This window comes from Thalassophryne amazonica, unplaced genomic scaffold (genome assembly GCF_902500255.1).
Source record: "Thalassophryne amazonica unplaced genomic scaffold, fThaAma1.1, whole genome shotgun sequence".
Lineage (NCBI taxonomy): Eukaryota > Metazoa > Chordata > Actinopteri > Batrachoidiformes > Batrachoididae > Thalassophryne > Thalassophryne amazonica.
Genome location: NW_022986281.1, coordinates 102,321 through 110,183, shown reverse-complemented (window position 1 = coordinate 110,183; position 7,863 = coordinate 102,321).

The following is a 7,863-nucleotide window of genomic DNA, read 5'->3' as shown; positions in this document are numbered from 1 at the left end:
TTGCCTCTACTGGTGGTTGGCTCTCACTGCGGTATTGTATCTCTTCCTGTTCCGGAGCACAGCGGTGTTTTGCTGTATCTGTTAGCTGTTTAATCTGCGCAGTTAGATTGATCTAGTTAACTAGATAACGATTTGTTTCACAGTGTAATCTTCACGTGCCTTAACTAAAGCACTCCCTCTGCTGAATCACCTCTAAATTATTTACACATTATTTACTTTGTGTGTTTTTAGGAATCCGCTAGCTTAGCGCAGCTACTAGCACTTAGCCGGTTTAGCATGGAGGCTTCTCCTGTCTCTCCCGCACTTTTCTGCTCTGGGTGTGAAATGTTTAGTTATTCCTCGGCCTCCTTTAGCAGTAATGGTACTTGTAATAAGTGTAGCTTATTCGTAGCTTTGGAGGCCAGGCTGGGCGAATTGGAGACTCGGCTCCGCACCGTGGAAAATTCTACAGCTAGCCAGGCCCCTGTAGTTGGTGCGGACCAAGGTAGCTTAGCCGCCGTTAGTTTCCCTCTGGCAGATCCCGAGCAGCCGGGAAAGCAGGCCGACTGGGTGACTGTGAGGAGGAAGCGTAGTTCTAAACAGAAGCCCCGTGTACACCGCCAACCCGTTCACATTTCTAACCGTTTTTCCCCACTCGACGACCCACCTGCCGAGGATCAAACTCTGGTTATTGGCGATTCTGTTTTGAGAAATGTGAAGTTAACGACACCAGCAACCATAGTCAATTGTCCCCCGGGGGCCAGAGCAGGCGACATTGAAGGAAATTTGAAACTACTGGCTAAGGCTAAGCGCAAATTTGGTAAGATTGTAATTCACGTCTGCAGTAATGACACCCGGTTACGCCAATCGGAGGTCACTAAAATTAACATTGAATCGGTGTGTAACTTTGCAAAAACAATGTCGGACTCTGTAGTTTTCTCTGGGCCCCTCCCCAATTGGACCGGGAGTGACATGTTTAGCCGCATGTTCTCTTTGAATTGCTGGCTGTCTGAGTGGTGTCCAAAAAATGAGGTGGGCTTCATAGATAATTGGCAAAGCTTCTGGGGAAAACCTGGTATTGTTAGGAGAGACAGATGAACAGCTCTCATTTCTAGAAATCTGTACAATTTTCTTAAATCCTCCAAACCGTGACTATCCAGGGTTGGGACCAGGAAGCAGAGTTGTAGTGTTACACACCTCTCTGCAGCTTCTCTCCCCCTGCCATCCCCTCATTACCCCATCCCCGTAGAGACGGTGCCTGCTCCCAGACCACCAATAACCAGCAAAAATCTATTTAAGCATAAAAATTCAAAAAGAAAAAATAATATAGCACCTTCAACTGCACCACAGACTGAAACAGTTAAATGTGGTCTATTAAACATTAGGTCTCTCTTCTAAGTCCCTGTTATTAAATGATATAATAATTGATCAACATATTGATTTATTCTGCCTTACAGAAACCTGGTTACAGCAGGATGAATATGTTAGTTTAAATGAGTCAACACCCCCGAGTCACACTAACTGCCAGAATGCTCGTAGCATGGGCCGAGGCGGAGGATTAGCAGCAATCTTCCATTCTAGCTTATTAATTAATCAAAAACCCAGACAGAGCTTTAATTCATTTGAAAGCTTGACTCTTAGTCTTGTCCATCCAAATTGGAAGCCCCAAAAACCAGTTTTATTTGTTATTATCTATCGTCCACCTGGTCGTTACTGTGAGTTTCTCTGTGAATTTTCAGACCTTTTGTCTGTCTTAGTGCTTAAAAAGAGAGCTTTAAATTAGAAGTGCCTGACTCCATGGTATAACTCACAAACTCGCAGCTTAAAGCAGATAACCCGTAAGTTGGAGAGGAAATGGCGTCTCACTAATTTAGAAGATCTTCACTTCTAAATGGAAAGATAGTCTGTTGCTTTATAAAAAAAGCCCTCTGTAAAGCTAGGACATCCTACTACTCGTCACTAATTGAAGAAAATAAGAACAACCCCAGGTTTCTTTTCAGCACTGTAGCCAGGCTGAGAAAGAGTCAGAGCTCTATTGAGCCGAGTATTCCTTTAACTTTAACTAGTAATGACTTCATGACTTTCTTTGCTAATAAAATTTTAACTATTAGAGAAAAAATTACTCATAACCATCCCAAAGACGTATCGTTATCTTTGGCTGCTTTCAGTGATGCCGGTATTTGGTTAGACTCTTTCTCTCCGATTGTTCTGTCTGAGTTATTTTCATTAGTTACTTCATCCAAACCATCAACATGTCTATTAGACCCCATTCCTACCAGGCTGCTCAAGGAAGCCCTACCATTATTTAATGCTTCGATCTTAAATATGATCAATCTATCTTTATTAGTTGGCTATGTACCACAGGCTTTTAAGGTGGCAGTAATTAAACCATTACTTAAAAAGCCATCACTTGACCCACCTATCTTAGCTAATTATAGGCCAATCTCCAACCTTCCTTTTCTCTCAAAAATTCTTGAAAGGGTAGTTGTAAAACAGCTAACTGATCATCTGCAGAGGAATGGTCTATTTGAAGAGTTTCAGTCAGGTTTTAGAATTCATCATAGTACAGAAACAGCATTAGTGAAGGTTACAAATGATCTTGTTATGGCCTCAGACAGTGGACTCATCTCTGTGCTTGTTCTGTTAGACCTCAGTGCTGCTTTTGATACTGTTAACCATAAAATTTTATTACAGAGATTAGAGCATGCCATAGGTATTAAAGGCACTGCGCTGCGGTGGTTTGAATCATATTTGTCTAATAGATTACAATTTGTTCATGTAAATGGGGAATCTTCTTCACAGACTAAAGTTAATTATGGAGTTCCACAAGGTTCTGTGCTAGGACCAATTTTATTCACTTTATACATGCTTCCTTTAGGTAGTATTATTAGATGGCATTGCTTAAATTTTCACTGTTACGCAGATGATACCCAGCTTTATCTATCCATGAAGCCAGAGGACACACACCAATTAGCTAAACTGCAGGATTGTCTTACAGACATAAAGACATGGATGACCTCTAATTTCCTGCTTTTAAACTCAGATAAAACTGAAGTTATTGTACTTGGCCCCACAAATCTTAGAAACATGGTGTCTAACCAGATCCTTACTCTGGATGGCATTACCCTGACCTCTAGTAATACTGTGAGAAATCTTGGAGTCATTTTTGATCAGGATATGTCATTCAATGCGCATATTATACAAATATGTAGGACTGCTTTTTTGCCTTTGTGCAATATCTCTAAAATTAGAAAGGTCTTGTCTCAGAGTGTGTTATGTGTCGGACAGCTCGGAGAACCGACCAGCGTTTGAAGGACCCAGTATGAAATAAGCAGAGCACGGTACAAAGGCTAACTGAATTTAATACATAACAGTGATAATACAAAAAGATGCGGCCTGGCGTGGTGCGCTCCAAGCAGCGCTAACGGTCCGGAGCCAGAAGCTGTTTCGGACCCAAGGACCCCGCCGACACCCCCCAGGTGGCCGCAACAACCGAGTCTGTGAAAGAAGGAACCATTATGTGAGTCCACACTCTACACACAGAACTCTTAAAGGTGTACAAACAGCAAACACTTCCTGGCTTGATTACTGATCAGCTTCCAACCTGCAGGCATGGAACATCCCGTTCACAAAACTCCACCGCAGTGGAAGCTGATACATGACTAACAAACAGCTCAATACAATGAGGTGTGAGGGACACCACATTTACTGACTGTATAAATGTTAGTCACAAAATCCAACGTACCTCAGGAAGTGTGCTGACGAGCGTGAGACCTCACCCCCTCCTCTTTCACAGACCGTGCATCAAACCTGGACGTTTCTCAGCATCCGCTGCTGATGAGATGGCTCCCAAGACGACGATCTCACCCGTCTGGTCACAAGGTCGAGTCTCTGGCAAATACACACTGTGCACTCCAGTCTTAAATGCCAACATGCTCCAATCCATCCAGATGCACCTCAGCTGTGAGTCCTGACGAGTCGCAGGTGATCAGGGTGAGGTCCTGACAGCCTCAGCAACACAGCCACTCAGTCCCAAATGCACGCCACCTGGGAGGAAAACAAAAAGACAAACCGGCAGCCAGGCCCCCCCAGCCATATAACAGAGTGATGCTGAAAAACTAATTCATGCATTTATTTCCTCTAGGCTGGACTATAGTAATTCATTATTATCAGGTTGTCCTAAAAGTTCCCTGAAAAGCCTTCAGTTAATTCAAAATGCTGCAGCTAGAGTACTAACGGGGACTGGAAGGAGAGAGCATATCTCACCCATATTGGCCTCTCTTCATTGGCTTCCTGTTAATTCTAGAATAGAATTTAAAATTCTTCTTCTTACTTACAAGGTTTTGAATAATCAGGTCCCATCTTATCTTAGTGACCTCATAGTACCATATCACCCCAATAGAGCACTTCACTCTCAGACTGCAGGCTTACTTGTAGTTCCTAGGGTTTGTAAGAGTAGAATGGGAGGCAGAGCCTTCAGCTTTCAAGCTCCTCTCCTGTGGAATCAGCTCCCAATTCAGATCAGGGAGACAGACACCCTCTCTACTTTTAAGATTAGGCTTAAAACTTTGCTTTTGCTAAAGCTTATAGTTAGGGCTGGATCAGGTGACCCTGAACCATCCCTTAGTTATGCTGCTATAGACTTAGACTGCTGGGGGGTTCCCATGATGCACTGAGTGTTTCTTTCTCTTTTTGCTCTGTATGCACCACTCTGCATTTAATCATTAGTGATTGATCTCTGCTCCCCTCCACAGCATGTCTTTTTCCTGGTTCTCTCCCTCAGCCCCAACCAGTCCCAGCAGAAGACTGCCCCTCCCTGAGCCTGGTTCTGCTGGAGGTTTCTTCCTGTTAAAAGGGAGTTTTTCCTTCCCACTGTCGCCAAGTGCTTGCTCACAGGGGGTCGTTTTGACCATTGGGGTTTTTCCGTAATTATTGTATGGCCTTGCCTTACAATATAAAGTGCCTTGGGGCAACTGTTTGTTGTGATTTGGCACTATATAAATCAAATTGATTGATTGATTGAACAAGTAGTGACCTCAGTTCCCAAACGCTTATTGAGTGTTGTTAGAAGGAAAGGTGATGTAACACAGTGGTAAACGTACTACTGTCCCAGCTTTTTTGAAATGTGTTGCAGGCATCCATTTCAAAATGAGCAAATATTTGCACAAAAACAATAAAGTTTATCAGATTGAACATTAGATATATTTTCTTTGCGGTGTATTCATTTGAATATATATTGAAGAGGATTTGCAAATTATTGTACAGTGGAGTAAAAAAGTATTTATTCAGTCCCTGATTGTGCAAGTTCTCCTACTTAGAAAGATGAGAGAGGTCTGTAATTTTCAACATAGGTACACTTCAACTGTGAGAGACAAAATGAGAAAAAAAAAATCCAGAAATTCACATTGTAGGATTTTTAAAGAATTTAATTATAAATTATGGTGGAAAATAAGTATTTGGTCACCCACAAACAAGCAAGATTTCTGTCTCTCACAGACCTGTAACTTCTTCTTTAAGAAGCTCTTCTGTCCTCCACCTGTTACCTGTATTAATGGCATCTGTTGGAGCTCGTTATCTGTATAAAAGACACCTATCCACAGCCTTAAACATTCAGACTCCAAACTCAATCATAGCCAAGACCAAAGAGCTGTCGAGCTGTGAAGTTGGTGTGAATAAATCAACTGTGGGAGCAATTGTAAGAAAATGGAAGACATACAAGACCATTGATAATCTCCCTTGATCTGGGGCTCCACGCAAGTTGTCATCCCGTGGGGTCAAAATGATCACGAGAACAGTGAACAAAAATCCTAGGACTACATGGAGGGAACTGATGAATGACCTGCAGAGAGCTGGGACAAAAGTAACAAAGGCTACACACTACGCATAGAGGGACTCAAATCCTGCAGTGCCAGGCGTGTCCCCCGAGAACACAAATGAAAACAGAGTATAGTCCAGAATTCAGCATCAATCATTAATTTGATGTTTATCACATGGCTAATAGCTTAAAGAAAAAACTGAAAGAGCTGACCAAACAAAAAAGACATTCTGCACTTGCTGCATGGACACAAAGCATCATCAACCATATGTGGTTCAGTGCACGTCAGTGTGATGGCAAAACAGACAAGCTCATAGAGCTGTTTACCAGAATAACCTACCATATTGCTGGCAAAGACAAATGGTCTGGTAACAAATATGTAAATGCATGCTTGTGTGAACCACTGACACCGGCACAACAGAAATGAAAACAGTGGGTTAAAGGGGGTACATTATTAGCACTGAAGGATATAATACATAGCACCAAATTATTACACGACATGAGGCAACTTTGCTTATTTTGCCATACATGCAGCTTGGAGAACTTCATTCCAAGCTGCTGGCATACTGTCCAAAGAGACAAGAGTTTGATGACCCTTACATGTCTGCTTGGGTAAAACTTGCAGCATTAGACCACAATGCTAATTTTGGAAGGAAACAGGCTGTGGTCAAGCATTCACACAAAGGCAGCAGTCAGGTTGGCGAACGCAATTTTAGGCAAGTCTGGAAAAAATTCCTGCCGTCTGCAAGAAATGGCAGAACATTATATTTTATTTCTTCAAATCGATGAACTAATATTTTGTTGTAAAATGCCCAAATTCCTTTGAAATCGAGCATCATAAAGTGGTTTGTTTACCGGAGAAGGAGGCCGCCATTTTAGTATACAGACAACAGTTCAACGCGCATTCTCATTGGTCGAAAAATGACAGTGACTCTCCACGCGCAATCGCTTTTCGCTGTACGCTCTTGTGAAGATAGTAAATGTGCATTTATATGTTTGTTTGTCTGTTTGTATGTTTGTTCATTTGTTCACCTTAAATTTGGAGCATTTTTCATCTGATTGACTTGAAATTTGGTCAGAACATGTGAGTGCCTGTGTTTATAAGCCTATGATTTTTGGAGTGGTTCCATTAACATTTATCACTGATAATTGGGTCAAAGTTCCAAAATTTTGGGAACATTTAAACGATAAACCACCCTGTGGCAAACACCGAAATTACAGCTTTCTGTTATCAGATGGCACCACCTGGTGGCAAAAGCCAGAAGCCCATCACAGCCTTTGTGGTGTCAGCAGCTACAGTCAGGCTGCAAGAATGTTCGCAGCCCGCAGAGGGGCTCTGAGCTAAAGCCATTCTTTTTGTCAAACCTGACACCGTCTTCTCGAGCAAAAACAAACCCCATTTTCTTAATTATCACCGTTTCGTCGTCATTCCAACAAGCTTCCGTTCAGGTAAAATACTTGTGAAGTTTGTCTGGTTTCCTCATTTGCGGTGCTTTTGTCACATCATTAAAGACGGCGCTGTTAAATGCCACTGAGACTGTAAAATGAAGATATTTTTCTTGCTGTTTAATTGTGACGACAATGACTTAAACAAAAAATAAAATAAATTGCATATTGTGTGGTTAAAGCAGCAGCAGGCGGGCAGACATCACTGTGATCTCCACTCGGTCCCTGGCAGCACTGCCGTGGACTGATCGGACAGTTCAGAGCGCACTGTGTCAAAAACACATCATTCATCACGACTCAATGTGCAGCTCTTAAAAAGCTGTGTAAAAAAACAAACAAAAAAACTGTTTCGATGTTTTTTTTTTTCCAAATTTGTGGCTCTGTTTACGCGTGCGCACACACACACACACACACACAGAGATTGTTTTACAATAATGGCCCCAAATGCAAATCAATCCACTCTAAAAACCTTAACTGTGCTCTACTTAATGTATCTAATCTAATCTACTTATGTACAATATAAAGCGCCTTGGGGCAACTGTTTGTTGTGATTTGGCGCTATATAAAAAAATTGATTGAATTGATTGATTAAAGTTCAGGTAAATTTAAATGTTAAACTTTTA